The sequence below is a fragment of the Fukomys damarensis genome, unplaced genomic scaffold (assembly GCF_012274545.1).
Source record: "Fukomys damarensis isolate Sample0158 unplaced genomic scaffold, DMR_v1.0_HiC HiC_scaffold_35, whole genome shotgun sequence".
Lineage (NCBI taxonomy): Eukaryota > Metazoa > Chordata > Mammalia > Rodentia > Bathyergidae > Fukomys > Fukomys damarensis.
This window is the reverse complement of record NW_022900947.1, coordinates 10,865,993-10,888,314: the sequence shown is the minus strand read 5'-3', so window position 1 is coordinate 10,888,314 and position 22,322 is coordinate 10,865,993. Positions and strand designations below refer to the sequence as shown.

The 22,322-nt window shown below is 41.1% G+C and overlaps 1 protein-coding gene across 9 annotated transcripts in view; it reads left to right on the top strand.

The window, feature by feature from the left end:
- The window catches only part of Ldb2 (LIM domain binding 2), a 459,105-nt gene that overhangs the window by 265,221 nt on the left and 171,562 nt on the right, over positions 1-22,322 (top strand). The window lies entirely within an intron of this gene.

Sequence of the window (22,322 nt, the reverse complement as noted above, 5' to 3'; positions counted from 1 at the left end):
TTTTTTTTTTTTTTAACCTGAGACTGAGCAGCTGGATGTTGGAATTTGCCATCAAACCATTCACCCATCCCTAATCTTTCAGTGTTTGGAGAGGGGGAAAAGACCAGTGTAAAATAATTTAGTAATCCGCAGAATTCATTTAGTTTAATTTATGCTAATCAAGATACATTGGTGTAGTGGCAGATAAAAATAGTGCTGGTGGAGTGGACTGCCTTGAATAAAACCACCAACAATTGACCCTGGAAATTATCACATGAAGTGATTTTAGCTTGCTACTGAAAATACCAGGCCCAACCAATTGTCTTAACTAGTGATGATTAAAAGGCCGATTTATTTTACATTACTGCCACGTCCATTTGGTCATTTTGTATAATATTTTAATTAAAGAGGGTTTACCTTCTCTAAAAGGTTAGGACACAAAATCAGAATAGTATTTTGTTATTATGCTTAGTTATCTGCCAAAATGTATATAATGGCAAGATAGTTTTATTATATGTTGTGAGTGCTAAAGTGAAGTTGTGGGGGACATAAAATGGCCCAGAATATTGTCTTTTGAGTGGTGAGATCATTCGTGAATTATCAGATTTTATCTCATTGCATTAGTTCCTACACTTTCATAGGCTGCCTCTGTCCCCAAATCAAGTACTATTTTATTATGAAGAATTTTATTTTTGAAATTGTGAATATTTTGTCTGAAAGTATTTTAAGCTTTGTCTGGATTGTTTGCCAAAGTGAAATTGATCACTGGGTTAAAGGATTAGGGATCTTGCAAAGACAGAATTGTGGTCAGTGCAGGTAGATAGAAGCACTGTTCTCATGCACTACATGTCCCAGTGGTACCTTAGGTCTCTGTCACCCTGTGTGCTGTGGGATTTCTGAGGAGAGTTGCAGTCAATATTTTGTCCTCTGTGATATTACTCACTCAGGTATGCTCTACTGATTATTTAAAACACAGCTAACTATCACTTGCTCAAAGAAGTCCTCCCTGATCCCTCACTCTGAGTTAGCTGCTCCTTTCTTTATGTCCCCATAGGAAGAACCCATTATCCATTCAAACACCAACTTGGTGTGAGTATTTTTTTTAAACCAGGGGTCTAACTCCAGTCCTTGTGCTTTTGAGGCACGCAGTGGAACCACTGAGCCAAACCCTTGGCCCAGTCAAATGCCAACTTGGATGTCAGTGGAATCATGTATATGATTTAAGACTACCACATATATGATTTAAGACCAAGAGTCACAATCTTATTTTCCATATATTTTAGTCCATTTAGGGTCCGATCACCAAATACCTGTGCACACCTATAATCCCAGAACTCTGGGAGATGGAGGCAGGATGATTACAAGTTCAAGCCCAGCCTGGGCAATGAACAACTTAGTAAGACCCTGTCCAAAAATAAAAAATAAGCAGGGGCCGGGAATGTAGCTCAGGGCTACAACTCCTAGTACCTGTAAAAACAGCACTAATCAGATGTCTTGAAACTACAGAAATGCTATTTCTCACAGTTGTGGAGGCTGCAAAGTCCACGATTCCAGACAGTTCTCTACAGACTCCAGAAGGGCACTAATCTCACTGAGGAGACTTCCTCCCATATGACCTAGGCATCTCTGAAAGGCCCCACCTCTAATTACCATTACTTTGGAGATTAGAAACTTGAGGGAGACGGAAGTATTTAATCATTGCAGAGAACTAGCGTGGAATTTAGCACAAAGGTTTGTTGAATAAAAGAATATATAAACTCAGAATTATTTTTACCACTGTTTTTGGTCCTTCCACCATCAAAAGAAACAATAAGTATGTTCTACAGTTTGAAAGTAGCATCTGAAAGCTGGGCATGGTGGTGCACTCCTGTAATTCCAGCCCTCAGGAGGCTGAGGCAGGAGGATAAAAAAAAAAAAGTAGCATCTGAAATATCATCCACAATATTTGCCTGTCTATTTGTTCACTTAAAAAAAGAAAACAAAAAGATTATACAGTTACTGGGAAAGTGGAATGTGTTCTTACATGGATTTTACAGCTATAATTCTAACACAAGGTTGCTAATTGCTCTTGAGTTCACATTTGATTGGTGAACCTAAGAAACTCATGTAACACACTCACAGCCTATTAAATATTATTCTTTAAAGACTCTTCTAGAAGGTGGGGAAACAATAATGTCCCACACAGATCTGGACTCTGACTTTGCAGAGTGTAAAACTGTCCAAAGGATGCCATACTTGTTCCTGTGTAACCCCAAATCTGAGCGGCTTAGAATAGTGAACATTTCTTTCTTTGTTCTTGGGCCCTGCAGTGGGCCAGAGGAGCTCTGTGGCCAGCACTAGGTAGTGCAGGTAGGGTTTGGTGCCTCAAGCTCCTTAGAACTGTAGCTTTAGGTCATGTTGTTTCACAGTGAATGGCTGGAGGGGACAGAGACAATGGAAACTCACTGTGCCTCCTGATTGCTAAGCTCAGAGAACCTGGGTGGCTGCAATCCACTTTCCTTGGCCAAAGCCTATCCTGTGTTAACACCCAACTTCCAGCTTCTGTGGGTGGGAAAATATGCCCTGACCCACTCTACCAGGAAAGGGGCGAAGTTAGATTCCATGGGGTGAGAATGTGTGACTGTAGCATCACAGCAGCTTGAGCAGGTGAGGGACTCCACCTCCTGTGGCCAGGTACAAAGGGCACACCATTGTAAGTCTTCACAATAGCTTTGTAAATGATACGTTGGACAATTACTGTATCCCAGTTAATAACAGAAGGAGTGTTTTTCTATTATAGGGATAGAGAGACTTGAGTAAGTTATAGTGTAGGAAATTAAAATTGCCCCTTAACCAGTGGTCTTCATAGACTGAGAACGATTCAATGTAATCATGGACAGAAATCCAGAATCTCAGACCAAGAAAAAACATACAGGACCCACCAATCATTTTCAGTATTACCTGTTTACCTTGATTTTACACCTGCCTCCCTGGCTGTGTCATTAGAATCAATTGTGAGAGAGAGCAGCTTGTGGCTTCTACATGTAAGGAATTTACATGAGTTTGAAATGAGTTTTCACCTTCATCTTTGCCCTTCCAATACAGAGCCCATCTGACAGGCATCATCCTCTACTACTTTTGATCAGAGGATTTCTTTAGGTAACTCTATCATTGAACGTGAGACTAGACATTCAATCAGCCGACCAGTCTTTCCTTTGTAAATTTCTCTTTGCTTTGAACTTTAGCCAGGATTTAGTCTTTCACTACAAATCATGGAAATTGTACAAATACCTCCATACAAAGGCCGGTGCAGGTGAACATTGCTTACAATTGAAGAAGATAATTTGTGGGCATTTTATCAAAATAATAAACAATAATATTTGTAGATAAACCTTCCCTCCTATTATTAATAATAGAGCTGTGAGGATTGATTATAGTTTTTGGTTGCAAAAGAAACATAGTAATCCTGATTAATTTACACACAAGGAATTTATTGGAAAGCTATCATGAACTTCTAGGAAAAGACTTAGGACTGAGGACTTTTGCAGTTCTGGAAGCCAGAGGAAACAAATCACTGTGCTGGTATAATGCAGGAAAAGACCTTACCTTCTTAGGCATCACTGATACAGTGAATTAGTTCCACCTCTTTTCAGTCTTATTGACTCTGCTCAAGTTTCAGACTCCAAGAAAGAATTACCTGCTTAGCTTAGTTTAGCTTGGAAAGGAGAAATACCTGCTGGGCTTAGCCCAGAAAACTGAGGACCATCTAATCAACAGACCCATAAGATAAGTCCAGGAGGAAAAAGTCCGACCCTAAAGGAAATAGGAAGCTTTTAGATAGAAGAGTGGTTTCCCGGTAAACGCAAAGAAAGAAGCATCTACTACACTGATGTGATAAACCCATATTGTTTTGGGTGTGTACATAAGTTATACCTAATTTCAGACAATCTGCACAGTTGGTGGTATTACTCTTTGCACATACATTCGTTATAATGACAGTGATGCTCCATACAGTATCTTGGCCACACACACTAAATGACAGGATTATAACTGAGATCTGCTTTGCACTTAGGAAAAATTATCGTCAGAAAAGATGGTGAGGAAAGGGGAAACAGGTGGGACATAAAGTTCTTGTTTTCCATTTCCTGAATCTGTCTCAGGAAATATACTGGTAATCAGAAAGAGAACTTCTCAAGTTGGAGCAAAGTCTTGGCACTTGAATATAGCAAACCCAATGGGAATAAAATATCTGAAACTCAAAGGATTAGCTATTTCAGATATCTTCTCTTTTTGATCTTTTCCAGTAGCCCTTTGCAAGGATTCTTTTCTCCTGAAGAAATATTGGTCTTTGTTTCATTTCTTTTTCTCCCTTCTCATCTCTAGATTTTTATATTTTCAGGAATTACAGATCTTTCATAAAGCTTTCCTTTTATAAGAGAGATAATGTGCTAAAATAGGAAGGACGCAAGTGGTAATAGCAAAAGCCACAGCAACAGTAATAATCATAGCAACAACAATAACAATGGCAGCAGTAATAGTAGTGACCCATCTTTGTGCCAGGTAGTGTTCTAGCCCATACATATTCTTCTTTCATTCTGGCAGGACTCGATCTAAGCCAACTGGACACCACAAGCTTTGTCCTCAGCCCACAGGCTGCGGCTGCTGCAGGAAGTTAAACAGACCTGATACAACTCTCCCTCTGCTCCTTATAAGCGGTGTGACTTCTAGAGGGTTATTTCACTCCTCTGCATCTCAGCTTCTTCCTCAATACAATGTTTTTGGTAACCACTTCAACATCGGAGCCCAGGACCATGCAAGGTCACATAGCTGCCAAGTTGGTTTTGGGTACTCACACTCCTCTCCTCTCTTGTAATCTGCTTTTCTTTACTCATTGGGCTAGAAGGCTGGTCTTACACACTGTGGCCACCTCTGTCAGCCCAGAGCTTGTCCCCTGAGCACTGAGGTCTTGGAATTCTGATACAATCTGAGTGGCTATTGAGGAAAAGTGCTTCACCCTTTGCTAGTCAGACAATCTGAGGGGGTGAGTGGCATTTTAGCAAGGAAGTAGCATATCCTATCCCCTGCCTTCACTTGAATTCCATCTCCGCCACTTCCTAAGGTAGAGCCTGGGGTCATTCCTTACTCCTCTGTGCTCCTGCCTTCTCTGCAGTAAAATGGAGATATTAGAAGCTCCTCCCTCAAAGGACTATTTCAAGTAACAAATGAGTTAATATATGTAAAACACGCTTAATGAAAACTGAGAGCTATTTATATCAGTATAGTTCAATAAACATTGTTATTTCCTCACTCATCTGTCCCTTTACTTGTATTAGCTGATGAGAACATTTATTCTATCAATTCAATAGGGGGCTCTAACTTTTTTTTATGAAGTCATTACCTAAGCTGTTTTTGCATTCAAACTGGTCTAGGAGGTGTCAGAAGTGGCTGCTGGCACTCACAATCCAATGAAATTTTGTTCTTGCCACATGTCCCCCATTCTGTATATTTGCAGAGGGACTGTGTTAAGAGGATTCTGTGAGTCTCCCCCGCACCAGTCTGGCTCCTGCCCAGAGTAACTTGTGTTGTTTCAATTCATGCCTATCCTTGCAGGCCTAATGTGATTGCATATGAAATTCCATGAAAAAGTAGAATAAATGCAGCTTTTTTTTTTTTAAACACATTGGAGTTCACAATTAGGAAAGCAGATCAGAATGTATTTAACTATAAGTGAAATATGTGGCTGTGCTATTTCTTTCTAAGATGTTTAAAATTTCTCAGGGCCAGGGCATCTTCTTACATGGCCACCAAGTGAATTTAGCATGGAGCATTAACAACCTGTTTGTTTTCAGTTGCTTCCATGGTCACTGTCATCAATTTGGAATTTCCAAATGAAAAATGAGAAGCTGACCTTCGGGTTGTCAAATAGAATACAGAGGAGCCACACAATATTTGAGATCTATTCATACTAATAATTATTATTCACAATTTATCTAAAATTCAAATTTAATTGAATGTTCTATATTTTCATTTGCTGAAACTAGTGATGCTATATCCGTGTGTTCTAAGTGATGCAGCATCAGCCATATTGGAAAGAGTGCATTGTGGGGGAATTCTAGCCCCTCCCTATTCATTACACAGAGCAGAGAGATATAAACAAGGAAAGGATGAAGTTTCACTTTGGAATAATGATCATTTTGAGCTACAGATCTATCATTGGCCTTTTTGTTTTGTTTTGTCCTTCTATATTGTTTTTATTTTGGAAGTTGAAGTTGCTGCCTGATTCTTCTCTCAATTCTTAGTGTACTTTCTTTATATTTCTAGATACTCTACATACCTCACCATCTCAGTTATTCTCCATGGGAACAGATCTCTGTTTGCATAATAGATGTGGATACCAGACCATCATTGACCTAATTACATAATAAAAGTCGGTGGGAAATGGTATTGATATACAGAACTTATTTTACAGGCAAACCCAGAAGTGCATCCTATCTTCACAAATTGGAAAGAAACACTTATTACTCGATAATATCATCATCAGGGAATAAAATCTGCACCAGGATTTACTACACAATTAGTTTAGTGATGATCCTTATCACATAGTGTTGGTTTGATTTTTACAACAAAGATCAAAAAGTGGTGGAATCTTTTATTTCAAGCGTATTCACTTTATCATAAAGTCCCGGGGAAACACAGGGAGACTGTTTGAGCTCTGTGTTACCTGGAACTCTCTTACAATTACAGAAGAAGGCTGCAAATCCCTGATGGCGATGCTATCATCTCCTGCCCTAGACTTCTGTTTGTTCTGCTCTCCTGCCTGGACCACAGTTCCTCTATCTCTTATTTGAACAAATGAATAAAAAGCTGTTTAATAATATGAAGGGCTGCCTCTTAAAATAGGAAACTCAATGCCCCCGAGGCTGAAGGAGAGAAGCTGGCTGATCTATCATCAGAATTATCACAGAAAATATTTAGTCATTGACTGGAAAACTTGCCTTGATATTGTTAAGAACCCTTTTATTGCCAAGATGTCAAGAATTCTGTATTCTTTACAACTCTGTTTGTGACAAGATCACTGAGATGTTTATTGCATGAAAACAAACCACTGCCTAGAAACCATAAAGGAAAATAAAAAGTTTACATTTACACATATTAAACACTTTTCTGTATGGCACATAAAAAATACTAATAAATATGAAGTAAATAAGTGAAAAGAAAACTAACCAAACAGGAAGAAATATTTGTAATATGAATTGTAAAGCAAATTTCCTTAATTTACAAAGAACCCATAGAAAAGAATGAAAGAAAAGATAAACAACCTAATAGAATAAAGGGCAAAGGATATGAAAACCAGTTCAGGAAGGAATGCAAATAGCCAATAAACATATGAAAAGATGCTCCACTTCATCCATAATTATAGAAATGCAAATCAAATACATTTCTCCACTCGTGGAGAAAGCTTAACAGATTAAAAGTTTGTTCATAACACAATCTGGGAGGTGTTTGGAGAGAGGATTATCTTTCAAACTCGTGGCAGTGGAAATGGTGACACCACTTTTGAGCTTTTGAGAATAATTTAGCAACATAGATCAAAATTTTGTTGCTGATATTCTTTTGACTCAGTAATTCTATCCTCAGGACTGTTTTTCACTAATGTGCTTTCTAAAATATTAAGATGTTCACTGTGAAATGTTTGTAATTGTGAACATGAAGGTGAGTAATAAAAATAAACTGTACATTTCATTTGGATGGAAACAATACTTGGTTAGGTCTGTATGGGAACTCTTCAGTATATTTTATTAACAAAAAAATAGAACAGAATAGGGCATAAATTATGATTCATTTTGTTAAAATATAAAGAAAGATTGTATACATCTTAAGGGGAATTCATTATTTTTATTACTTTTACTCAGTACTGACAGAGTTCTGAGTACTGTACATTTTTAGGTGCTGCTTCTGCAGTGATGAACAAATTTCTGTTTCATCATCCTGGTTTTTTCTTTATTGCATTTACACTGCCCAAGTCACTCTTCTGATTATAAATTTCTTCCTTGGTTTCTGTTTATCTCTGCTCCCTATATGATAACTTGGTAAGAGCAGGGCCTTTGTCTCTCTCTGGTACTGGGTTGGAGAATAGGAAAAGCCTCCCTGTGGAGGTTCTAGGATCCAAGATGAGAATGAAACACCCTTTGGGACCAGGAAAGAAAAAGTGAGAAGAAAACAAGCACAGTCCTGAAAGCAAGAATAGGGTGGTGGACTGGAGAAGGTGTGGGAGTACAGGGAGGGTGGAGGAGAGGAGGCAAAGGACACTCCGGCAGGTGGCAGAAAGGTGGGCAGGAGCCAGATCCCAGGGGCTCTAAGAAACTCTAGTGATGCAAGGCCTTGCAAGGGAGCCCGGGAGGTTTGAGCAGCACAGTGACTGGGATCTGCTTTCTGCTTTCCCACAGTCCTTCCAGGGAAGACTCACTGGGGGCTGGGGAGGATAGCAGGGAGCAGGTGGAGACCACTGCAGGGGTGCTGGCAAGAGAGCTGGCTGGACTGGACAAGAGTGTTTCCCAGAGAGGACCTCGTAGTTCCGCTGAGTTGCAAGGACAGACACTTGTTAGTTCCTTGCAGATGGGGGACAAAGAATCATTCCCAGACAAGGAAGCAGAAGTGTGAATGAACCATAGGGATCTGCATTTCTAAAGCTTTGCAAGTCTAATGCCTACCCAGGGCTGCAGGACCTGCTCTTTGCCAGGATAATGGCAACATTTAGTCCCCATCCTGGACTGGGATTCATAGTTTCTGTAAGAATAACTGCTCCACAGCCAGAGTGCCCAAAATGATGTCCTGATGTGCAGAAGCAGGTAATATACCTTCGGTGACAAGTTTACAATAGAGTGTGTACAGGTCTTTAGCAAATGGGATCCACTTGTAAATCCTGTTGGTGGATTCCTGTGTCTTCAGGCAAACTGCCTCCTTCTTTGCTCTGGAATTACGGTTGTGCTTCCCACATGGCCCAAACCAGACTGTAGAACAAAGATGGATTCTGACTCCTGGGGATGACTTTCTTTTTATTTATATTAACTTCTTTGAGAAAAAATATTTCATAATGTAAGTGACAACTTGGAATTGTTTTTGTTTAGTATTGGCAAGCAGAGGGATTGCTAGCTCTCTGCAGAAATATTGGCTACTTGGGGAGCTGGAGCTGCCCTGGGCAAAAGGACACAGAAAGCCTTTTCTTGCTACAAGATGTGCAACTGAGTGACAGTGCAGAAAACCGATCAGGGCCTCTTCTGGGAAGCAGGATACTGAGGGTCTCTCAGCCACCTAGAGGGGACTGAGAAGCCACCTGCTGTAAGGCTGGTCCCACCGTCTTTCCCTGTTCTGCACCCTGAAGCCTTTGCTGCCCAGAGTCCCCCTCTCACGGGGGATGCCGTTGCTCTGGGGTTCCCTGTCTTTCCAAGCACAGCGATGATGAAGACGAAGCCACCAGCAGGCACTAATATTGCCGTATTGGTGGCTTAGTCCTAGCCCCAGCAACTGACAGCCTGGAGCGACACGAGACCCTGTCACTCTCTTTGTATTGCCTGAAAGTAAGCTAAGTGGCTTTTATAAAGATGTTTGGGGAAAAGATCAGAGGAATAATATTTTATGACATGTGAAAATTATATGAAGCTCCAATTTCAATGAATAAAGTTTGATTAGAAACCCAGTCACACCCGTTTACTCATGTGTTCTATTCTCTGGCTGATTTCCCTCCTCAGGGGCAGCTTTGAATAGTCTTCATGAGACTTTATGGCCTGAAAAGCTTAAATATTTTGTTTGACCCTTTAGAGAAAAAGTTTGAGTACTCCTGGTTCATCTGTTTATATTAGGTGCTCCTGGTAAAAAAAAAAAAATTAGGGTATATTTTTAGTGCATTGGTACTTTGTGTATGACTTCTTTTTTCACAGTGTTTTAGGAAGCTTTCCATTTTAAAAGCTTTGCTCACCCTTTTTCTGATCACTCTTCACGGTGAGCTTCTACTTCTGTGACAGTGTGGGCTCTCAGCAGAGGTTCTACGGGGAAGGAGTGATGCTGAGGCCAAAGGCCACAGTACTGCGCTGCAGCCCTGGCCCTGGCTTTCGCAGGGCTGCCCGCAAATGCACAGATTTTTCTCTCTGCGGAGGCACACGTTCCCATGCTGATAGTACCCTTATGAGGGACGATTACCGCAGCACCCGACACCATCCTTTCTCACCCTTGCAAGGAAGCAAAGCAGGATGCAAGTTTATGGGGATAACCTTAAGTCTGCTTCAGTGTATAAAGAAAATAAATCATTCAAGCCCTGAACAGTGTGAATTACCCACGGTTGCCCCTTGGCTGATCGCATCGCAACCCTGAGTCGAGCACAGCTGGGAAGCAGGCTCCAGTGAGTCACTCCGGGGCTTCCGGGGCTGTTAGTGTCTGGTTTCGTGCTGCCTCAAAGCTGCCGAGTAGCTGAGAGAGAGGCAGCGTCTGAAGTCGGGATTTGGGGTAACTTCCTGGAAGGATTCTAATGGATTCGTGACCCCGATGGTTGCTTGTGAAAACAGCGGTTTGCAAATACGTTGCCGTATTCACTTGCGTGTTCACACTGCCCTCCAACTTTGAGAGGCGACTCAGAGGAGAGGGTTTCCGTCGTCTTCCGCCCCCTTCTCGCCACGCTTCTCTTTCCTCTGTTCTAAGAACAGTGAGCAGTCACAGCTGGTGCTAGAACGCAAGGCGGAGGGAAGAACGCTCCCTGCACGATACTGAAGCAGCATCGCGGTTCGTGTTTATTTTAATGAAGGCCGTTTGCGCGAAGGAAGCACAGCCAGCTAAGCGAGGCATCGGAGTTTTCTCCCCTTTCGAGCGATGACTGCCAAGCGGGCTCCCGAGGCCCATCTGCAAGGCGTCTCCTCCTTTGCTCCCACATCTTGAGGCACTGGAAGGATGCAGACTTCCGATGGCGTGTGTGCCCCCGGCTTTAGCAGGAAGAAAAACCCTCAAGGAACCTAGCACTGTAGGAGGCTGAGGCAGGGGAACTGCAAGTCCAGCCCGAACAATTCCGCAAGATCCAAAAATGTACTACAAAATAAAAAAATTAGAAGAAAAATGTAAATGGCTTGGGAGTAGCTTAGTGCGAAGGCTTTGGCTGCTCCGCTGTTCACCTCTGAGTGCAGCCCTAGACCTGTGAGCATAATCTCTTCCCTCTCTGTGCCACAGCGAACTCTGTGTGGCCGTGAGGCACGTGCTGTGTGATGACCTCCCAGGCAACCGCAGAGAGCTCGTGTCTTCGCGCCTGTGAACAGCTCGGTGAGGGTCACACAGCCGGGAAACCTCCCATCGGCTCGCTTCTCAAAACCTGTCTCTGTCCACAGCGATGGATGACTGTTCTCACCTTCCACAGGGGGTGCAGGTTTAAAGCATTAACACAAGGGAGAGGTCTAGGACAATGGTGGGTAGGTAGCAGATACATAATGAAAACTGGAGAGTTATGGTTATAACTGACGTTCTAGCAACGCAGGAAGCATGTGGCTTCCTAGCAACGGTTTCGATGGGGAATCTCTGTACTCAACTTTCTCTCCAAGCTTTTCATTCATTGTTCGTTCTTTCATTCGTTCATTTGTCCATTCGCTCACCGCTGCAACTTTTGGCTGGCAGCCAGCTTTTAGTATCTGACAGATTTCCTCTAACACGGATTTGTAATTGAGATCCAAAAGTGGATCTGAAACAGGGGCTTCTAGGGTCCATCAGTGTCCTGAACATGCATACATGTTACTAAACATGTTTGTGTGTTTATGCACTTTTCTGGGACATGTCCTATAATGGCTTTTGTCAGAACCCTAAAAGGCCAGGAAGGGCAGAATCGTTCTGGGAAGCGGGTAACTCATGGTGTGCGAGTTCAGCCCTATTAGCAGATTCTAAGGCTAAACCAGAGACCTGGCTCTTCCCCCTGCAAATTCTTGGGTACCAGAATTCTTGAGCTCAGAAAAAAGAACATGATTCATATGTGAGAAGGCCTTTGAGTCAGATTTTCTCCTGTTTCTCTGGGAAGTGACTCTTTGTGTGTCTCGGGACATGGTCTCCTCGTTGCCAATACCCTGGCTAATGCCAAGCATAGGCCCCTGAAACTCATTTTATTTGCTTGTATTTTGTGAGAATTACAGGGGCCCTGGTCCAGAAAATTGCTTAGCTCTGTCTTTGGAGACAGGGATAGGAGAGGATACCGGGAGTATTAGACACATTTTTATGGTGAATTTTACCCCGAGGAAAGTAAAAGTCGAAGTGATCGCTCAAGGCGGAGGAACAAGATGCATTGAGTTTCCGCAGCAGGGCTCAGTTGCATGCTTCGCGTCCCTGCCTGTAGGTCACTGCGCAGATCGGGAGAAACACAGACACAAAGAAGGCACTGTGGGCAGCTGAGCTCAGAGTAAGTTGGCCTTGTGAGCCATGGGTCGTTCCTGAAGCTCACCAAGACAAATCACTGTATCTGTGTGAGTCCTCCTGGCTTTCTCTCTCCAGCTCTGCTCTCTTGCTTAGACTGCTGCGGGAGTGGAAAATTCCAAACTGAAGAGGTTCTTTTTATTTCTTCCTCCTGCGGTGCTGAGTTTTACCCCCAAAAAAGGAAGGAAGAAAAAAAAACCAGCATTTTTTCCTTCTGGCAAAGAAGAAAAGAATTAAACTTGTATGACTGTTATAAATATTGTATGTTTCAGTGTTCCAGGCATGGGTACCTGTGTATCTCCACATTTTGAGGCGAGGTAGGTAGTAACCCTTTTGCTGCTGCTGTGAGATTTCAGACTGGATCCATCTCAAAGTGGATCTATCCTGTACCTAACTTCTTGCTTGTGTGTTTTAGCAAGAATCCTGATTAAAAAGTCAAAATGGTGTTTATTTTAAAAGTCTTAGGAATAAATTGAAGATAGTTTTCTGCTATATAACCTCTGTGCATGAGCCAGTTTCACCTGAGTGTCTTCAATTCCTGATCGCCAACCACATGAACAAACAGGCAACTGTATCTTGATGCCTTCATTCTTACAAGATACTTCTTTTCATTTAACAATTCTCCAGGTACAAGGTTTTGCCTCTTGATGAATTAAAGCTGTGCCATTTTTCACTATGTCTCTGATACTCCGATGCTGTGGCTCTTAGGGTGACATCAAGGTCACAAGTTCAGCACAGTAAAGTCATTGGAGTATCAAAGAGGAAAAGTCGGGCATTGAACTTTGTGTAATCACACACAGCTTTGAGTAATTGGTAGGCACAGAAAAGATGTAAATAAAATTAAGAGCAGAAAGAAGTCCCTTAAATGATCATTAATTGAAGCAGAGAAGAGGTTCCTAGCTGAAGGAAGGAAAATCTGCATGCATCAGACTCCTAAACTCCTTTTAATGATCATCATCATCAGAAGAAAATGGGTTAACTACTCCTGCTTTTCATTTTAGAGGAGAAAATGGTAAAATCAGAGGTTGCCGCAGTGCCCCTATTCCCTAAAGAAATAGAGACAAAAGCTGGCAAAGCTGATTCGCCAAGTTGAGATTGATCTCAGACATGCTGACCAGAGTTCCCATTCTGGAAATTACATTTTGTCTCAATGCTCCATGCAAGAAACAGTGGTTTGTGTCTGGGCTCTTGTGCCTGATTCCATCTCCTCTCTGTCCTGGGTTCTGGTCTCATGGTCATTTAGTTGCTGCTGATTGCCAGACCTCTGCCCAATGGGCAGCATCATCACATAAAGGCCTCTGATAGCACAGAGAATACCCATTTCCCTTTGGTGCAGAGACACTGACAGTTACTGTGAATAGTCACCTTTACAAAGCTGCTCTGCCTTGTGCTTATTCTTGTAGCTTCAGTACTTAGCATAGTTCCATGCACGTGATAAGACTTCATTAACTCTTTGTTGAATGAATAAATAAATGGGTAAGTAATACTCCTAAGAGAACTACCATGATCCAGCTGAAACAGTAAAGACTTCAGAGCCTTAGAAGCAAGCCTGTCTGGATTAGTTGCAGCTCTAATACCTAGAAGTTGATTTATATTGGTTAGTATCCTTTATCTTGCAATCTTTATCGCTAACATTTGGACAGTGAAGCAGACCTTGTAGTTAAGAAACAAGACCTAGGAATTATTACTAAAAACAAATTGGTGTATGGTAGATAACCAATAAAAGGTGGTGGTGGGCACTTATTTTTAAAAGGATATTTGAAATGGTTTTCTTATAATCTAAGGAGAAACTGTCCATTTGTCTCAAGTTAACATTTTCTGGAAAGTTGATTTACAGTATAATTGTATTTAAAATATTTTAGAATCCAGTAAATGACAGAAGTTATACCAATGTGACTTAAATTACTGATGTGTAACTTTGTCTCTTTCCTGGGGATATTTTTCATGTTTTGACTCTCAAGTTGAAGGTTCTAATTGAGCTTATCTAACAGGATTTGCATTTTTGTTATTCTTGTTTCTCCTGAGCCAGACAGTTTTTCCTTGGTTTGGAAAAATGGATCTCAGTTCCTAAGATTATCAAAAACCCACAGGTCTTTTTGAGCACTACATGGTGATTCATTTGGAAATCTTGACCATAACTAGTGTGGCATTGTTTATATTACATATCCTTGTAATAAACTCCCTTGGGACTCCCCAGTGAGGACACTGTGCTTTTTACTAAACAACAGCATGGCCAATGGAAATTAACCCCACCTTCCTTCATCTCATTGGTTACCTGATATTGATTAAGCGCACACATCAGCCTCACCAACTTGGAAGCTCTTCTTGCAGCCTCATTTTTTTCTCCTCTTGCATTGTTGAGAATCAAATCCAGGACTTTGTGCATTTGAGGTAAGTACTCTACCTGTAAGCTATAGTCCCAGCCTAAGAAGCCTCCCCCTCAAGCTGCTTTCTATGGGAATTTTCTTATTCCTAGTGGTATTCGTGAAACAGCTCTCTGTATAGATTTTTACATTGTCAGTCTCAAGTCTTAATCTTTATTGCTAACATTTGGACAGTGAAGCAGACCTTGTAGTTAACAAACAAGACCTAGGAATTATTACTAAAAACAAATTGGTGTATGGTAGATAACCAATAAAAGGTGGTGGTGGGCACTTATTTTTAAAAGGATATTTGAAATGGTTTTCTTATAATCTAAGGAGAAACTGTCCATTTGTCTCAAGTTAACATTTTCTGGAAAGTTGATTTACAGTATAATTGTATTTAAAATATTTTAGAATCCAGTAAATGACAGAAGTTATACCAATGTGACTTAAATTACTGATGTGTAACTTTGTCTCTTTCCTGGGGATATTTTTCATGTTTTGACTCTCAAGTTGAAGGTTCTAATTGAGCTTATCTAACAGGATTTGCATTTTTGTTATTCTTGTTTCTCCTGAGCCAGACAGTTTTTCCTTGGTTTGGAAAAATGGATCTCAGTTCCTAAGATTATCAAAAACCCACAGGTCTTTTTGAGCACTACATGGTGATTCATTTGGAAATCTTGACCATAACTAGTGTGGCATTGTTTATATTACATATCCTTGTAATAAACTCCCTTGGGACTCCCCAGTGAGGACAGTGTGCTTTTTACTAAACAACAGCATGGCCAATGGAAATTAACCCCACCCACCTTCCTTCATCTCATTGGTTACCTGATATTGATTAAGCGCACACATCAGCCTCATCAACTTGGAAGCTCTTCTTGTAGCCTCATTTTTTTCTCCTCTTGCATTGTTGAGAATCAAATCCAGGACTTTGTGCATTTGAGGTAAGTACTCTACCTGTAAGCTATAGTCCCAGCCTAAGAAGCCTCCCCCTCAAGCTGCTTTCTATGGGAATTTTCTTATTCCTAGTGGTATTCGTGAAACAGCTCTCTGTATAGATTTTTACATTGTCAGTCTCAAGTCTTAACTATTCTTAGAAGCTTCTAACCTGACATAGTCAATTCCATTGGGCTATACTGTAGCATACAGTGAGTGATTTAGAAGCAAATAGATTTCCTTACAATCCAAAGGAGACTGTATCACAGCAAGAAGCTGCTCATTTGTTGTGCTCAGGGGCTGCAGTCCCATATCATTTAATCTTCATACTGGTCCTAAGTGAATGAGATTATTTTCCCCCATATCCTAGATGAGGAAATGGAGGTATATTCGGAAATGAATAAGAATTAGACATCTTGTAAGTGGGAGAGCCAGAACTCAAAGCCAACTTTACCGAGCTTTTGTCTCTCATTCTTCACATCTCTTATGATCTGAAGATACTGAAAAAACTTCTCAGAGAGCCTGTCTTTGGAGAACTCATGGGCTGTTATATATCTGTGAAAATAGTGCATAGCCAAATGTGGCACTGTGGGAGAGCTCATGCAAAAGGATTTAGGTGTCAGAAGGGAGGGTTCATGGAGAAAGCAATGTGCCAGCCAGACCTTAAGGAGTCTCCTGGAACTTCCCAGCTTTATTTTTGCCCACCAGGAATCAGGCAAGTTCAGTCAAGCATAAACACTGGCAGAAAATTGGAAAGCAGAAGGAGAGCACAAGGTAGCATCTCCCCCGCTCATTGTTTTGGGTGCTGTCTCCAACTTCAGCTGCATCTCCTCTGTGACTCAGCTCACATGGGCAGCCTTTCCTTCACCTCCCTGCAAATAATGGGCTGCTGCTTTCACCAGATGGTGTTGGGCTCTGTCTTTTCCTCTGCAACAGCTGGGTCTATACATCTTCCTGCTGTCAGCATGCCCACTGTCCCTGTGTGCAATCTTGGCTCCTCTGTCTTCTGAGAAACCAGTCTCCTGTACTGTATTCTCTCTGCTGGAAATACCTAGTGTGTGTTTTGATTATTAGACTAGACTCTACCTTGTGCAGAATGCACAACTGTAAGACAGATACATTATTTCATAGTTTAAAAAATAATGAAAAATTCCACCTCACCACAGAAAGAATGGCTGCTATCAAGAAACTAATCAATAACAAATGCTGGCCAGGTTGTGGGGAAAAAGGAACCCTTCTCCATTGTTGGTGAGAGTGCAGACTGGTGAAACCACTGTGGAAATCAATATGGAGATACCTCAAAGAACTGGGATTAGAGATTCCATTTGACGCAGCTATCCATCTGAGGGGTATTTTTCCAAAAGAATTAAAAGAATCATACCACAGTGATACATGTGCACCCATGTTTATAGCGGCACAGTTTGTAATAGCTAAAACTTGGAAATAACCCAGATGCCCATCAGCTGGAGACTGAATAATGAAGATGTGGTTTTTCTATAAAATGGAGTACTACTTAGCCATAAAGAATGAGAAACTAGAGTCATTTATAGCTAAATGGATCCATATTGAGGCCATATCCTTAAGTGAAATAAATGGGACACACATGTGCAAATACTGAATAGTTTCTCTGGTGTGAAAAACTAAAAGTGTATATAAGGCTCAAATTGTATAATTGATAATGTGGAAGAGGAAGAAAAGGGCTAAAGGTGTAGGGGAAGTGGGAAGGATAGGGTAAAAGGAAAGGAGAGAAAAGAAAACTATGAGAAAAACAGAAACAAAGTCTTTGTAAGTAGGGGAGGGAGAAGGGGGTGAAGGGAGAGCAGGGGAATGGGAAAAAATGAGAACCAAGATACATCATGTACAGGTACAGGATCCCAATGATGACTGTAACTGTATTGTATACCTAAAATGTACCAATAAACTTAATGAAAAATAATACTGACTAAAACAGATGAAGACCTGAACATATGTATTAGAATCTGAGAAGGACCACTGAGGAGTAGAGTAGAAGACAGAGGCCCTGAATTTAGGCTACAAGATCCTGTTGCTCTTGACATTGAGCCTATAGCTCTGATGTGAACATGATGTAGTGTGGGTACCTGATTAAACTCCAGCCCATTCTGTTTCAAACAGTTGAATGAAAAAGCTTTAAACTAGAGCTCCTGGACAAGCTGTTCAAAACTTTAAAAAGTGAGGCTCCATTATAAATTTTCAAATTGTCAGATCCCATATGATAATCTAATGCTGTAACAGTACCTGTAGAGTAAAATACAACTCCATGCTTTTTTAAGAAAGTGAAGAATTTATTTCATATCTATGTGGTGCATGGACCGGGTGGCAGCTCCCATGGCTTCTGCCACTCTGCTGTCTACGCAGCTTGAAGCATTTACAGGACCCCAGCAAACAGGTATAGAGGCTCTGCAGGCCTCCCCACTTACCTGAAGGTGATGGAAAAGCATGTTCCACCTGCTCAGAAGAAATAATAACTGACTTATTGATGTAAAGAGGGGGTTTCTCCTTTCTCTGTAGCTTCCTCGGGATGTACTAAGCTGCCTTACTTATTTTATTCTTCTCTTTGAGTCTACTACTTCTCTTCCTCCCACAGGACCCACAACAAACATAAGCACACTCTCACACACACATACACAAACCAGCTTATCCACATTCTCACCCACGAAGTCAAGAGTGAATAGCCTGTGCAGTCTGGAAAAGAACCTACTATGGACCACAAAATGACCCCATCGATTAGCTTAGAGTTACATTAGACAGTTTTCCTGTTGCTAAGGCACAACATTTGATATCTGCACTTAAAGGAAGAGAATTTTCATTTGCCTCACAGCTTCAGTGGAGTCATTTCACGGTCTCCAGTCACCAAGGCAGAAACACAATGTGGAAGGATGTGATGGAACAAAGGTGTTTAGTTCATGAAGACAGGATGAAGCAAAGATACTCACAGCATGGAAGACAGGAAGCAGAACACAGAACAGCGCCGGAGAGAAAGGAACAAGGGACCCGTTATAGATGTCAAGGTTGTGCCTCTGTGACCCACCCAGAAACACCCCCAAGTGTGCTCCACCAACCTCATGGGCAGACTCCAAAACAATCAGTGTGACACGATTAAGCATAACCATCACGGGTGGGAGGATTCCTGCTTGCTTTCTGTAACAATCACACACAGACACACACACACACACAGTGTCAATTACTCTGTCCTTACTCACCCACATCTCTATATTAATATCTGTAGGCTGTTCTTATCAACCTAGAACTTTATTGATAACACAAAGGATTAGTAGATGGAGATAGCATTTGTATATCCATTTAGTTGTGACTTTATATATGTGTGTATATGTTTACAGTAAATAGAAAAAGCCACCCTAATAGTCTACAAAAGCGATCACTATAAAAGTCCACAAAAGTGGGGTGTGCATTAATTGTCAACCTTCTGTACAAATAAATTCTTGCAGCATATCTTCCCAACTGGACCTCTCCGCTACCCGATTCTTCTGCCTTCTGGGCTTCCATCCACATCCTATCCTACCTCACACACCACGGTGAATCCTGCTCATAAAAGTCATACATATCATCTGTTAAGTGTCTTGGCCGATACCTGAATTGCATATAGTTAGAAGATTTCAATATTTCCATGGTTTTATAAATAGGGAGATTCAAGGTTAAGATTTCAGCGTGATGCAAAGCACGACTTGAATCCTAGTCCTGCTACCAACTGTAGACCTCAGAGAAGTCATCTTCTTAATGCTCCATCTCTGGAGGCTGTGCAGGTTAAATACAATCATGTTTGTAAAATGTTTAGCAAAATGCACGATTACTGGGACACTGTAAACCTATAACTGGAGCCACTCTCCACACACACACCGTGGTATCAGGAAGCAAAGAACCTACCTTGGGCGGTTGGATGATTTCTCCTTTGTCGTCCTTCCTCCTGCAAATGCTACCTCTGGCCTCTCAGAGCCGCAAGGCTCAGGCAGCTGCCTCAGTGGGCACGGGCAAATACTTAAGCATCTTCCTGAACTCAGTGGGAAGCAGGGTTCCTGAGACTGTATGCACTTTATTCTAACATGGTTTATTTCATGGAGATTTTCTTTGTCTCCTTACCAAGTTCCTGCTTCCACCTATTGTTGAATTATTTCTGCTGGGTGGAGGTCACTTATGTATTCAGAGTGGTTCCAAAAGCAATAAGGGCTTCAGGGTCCCACATATTTGAGTTCAAATCCCCCTTTGTGCACTTTTACACCTTGTAACTGGGAATAATTCACTTAAGCTTTTATGTCTCATTTCCTTTGTCTGACAGAATAAAACAGTTCCAGAGCTAAAGTCTAATATATAAACTATTCTAGCCTGGTGCCTGACACTTACTAGGTGCTAAACAATGTGATGCTCTTTCCCATTGCACATATAGGCTATGCATGTTTGATTGGTGGAAGACTTCCTCTCAACCACTTACTCCCACATTTTTGTTTATAATAAAAAAGGTAATTCCATTTCTAAAACATGCCAGCCTGTGCATTCTGAAAAATTGTGAGCCAGTTCCTGGAATCACATATTCTTGCATATTAATACTTTTTTCCTGGACTCTGTTTTGATTAGTCCTAATGTGGTTCATTTCACAGAGGAAATAAATAGGGGCCAATTCCCCTGGACGGATGAGTGCACACTAACTGACATGAGGGATATATATCTCATTAGGCTTTGATACTGTCTGTTTTCTAAAGTGATCCAAGTTTAGTTTATGTATCCCTAAGTCACTCTTCTTTGTTTTTGCTGTTTTCATCATTGAAAACAGGAGTCTTGTCTTAGTTTGGGATGCTGTAACAAATTGTCATAATCTGAATGGTTTAAACAACAGGCATTATTTCTCACGATGCTGAAGGCTGGGAAGTCCAAGGTCAAGGTTCCAGAAAATCTGGTATGTAGTGAGAGCCTGCTTCTTGATTCATAGAAATTTTCCTACTGTACCCTCACATGGCAAACAGCAGAGAAAGGGCAATGTCATTGAATCTCTTCTTATCAGAACACTAATCCCATTCATGAGGGCTCCATCTTCTGGACTAATCACCTCCCAAAGGTTTCACCTTTTAATACCATCACATTGAGGATTAGGATTTCAAAATATGAACTGGAAGGGGTGGAGCACAAACATGTCCATCGGTAACAATTCTTAACAAGAAACACGTGGCATGGGTGGCATTAATGAGTTCCAGTTAATTTTTTTTTTTTTTTTTACAGCGGGAAGTTAGACAAGCTAAATGTGTGTAAACATAAAAATCCTTTTCTCTCACTTCATATTCTGCTGATTTAAAAAATTATCCTGAAGATTTTTTTAAGTATTTTGAATAAAGATGGAGGAGAGATGGAAGGCAGAAACAAGGGACAGTAAATATGGTGTCAAATAAAATAGGAAACTAGACTTCAAAAGGGTGAAAGCTAACTGAATGAGAAGAAAAATGACGTTTTGTAATGAGAGAAAAGACATGCATTAAAAAGAAAAAATCAGGACAATAATGATTTTTATTCTTGGACCAGTATGATCCCTTGAATTTGAGCAAACCTGCATTGGTTTATCCATCCATCCAAAACGAGGTAGATTTCACCTGCAATATCACCGAAGTATTCCAGGGTTCAAAACATGCTACAACCCTGGATGTGGTTTCTGATGGTCTCCCACCTTTTATGTCTTCTGACAGCTCACTGGTTTGGGGGAAGCACTCTAATTTTTAAGTCATGGAAAAGATGGGTTTCAGATTCCCTACCTTAGGTGTCAGTATTTTTTGCAGCAGATTATTGATGATTTCTTGAGATTCTTGCATAAGCAGGAGACAGCAATCGGTGGAGTCGCACAGTCCTCCCAGCTTCTTTTTTCTTTGGGTTAAGCCTTGGGGCCTTAGCCTGGGCATGAGTAAGAATGAGAATATTAGTGCCAACTCCAAAGCTTGATTGTTTAAGTACAGAGAGAAAAAATGTGCTGCAATACCAGCATGGCAGCTGACAGGACACAAATAATGAACTTCAAACTGTGCACACTGACGCTGCCTCCAGGGTGTAGGTCTAAGACAAAGGAACAACTAGTTGGGAGAGTGAAGCCGGGCTATTTTCCTGTGAGGATCTAGTGAGGAGGGTCAGGGACTCCCTGTTCAGGGCCACATCCTATCAAAGCCTTTTGCATTTGGAAAATGAATTCTTGATATTGTGATTGGCTTTGCTCTGCCGTGTTTATATATTTTGATTCACCTGGTTTGATGATGGCTTGCTAGAGAATATTTGTAGATTTTCAGGAGACATGGAAGCTTTGATTGTGATGTTAATAGTGAAGAAGATTCCTTTAAATTGATCACAGAGTCACGTTTGGATGCCATTCATATTGGAACATTAAATAAATTTCCTTTCTTACTTTCATACACATAGTTTTGTTTAACCCTTTCAGGTAAGGAGTATTAGGTCAGACAAGGACATTGCACCTTAGTGATTTAAGTATGTCATCTATAGTGATATACTCAGCAAACTGTAGGACTGTGTTCTCTCAACCCAAGGCTAAATTTTTTTTTCCAGCACAGTGTGAAAAGAACTTGAGACATGTAAAAGATATTTAAGGTAGTTTAGAAGAACTCCATG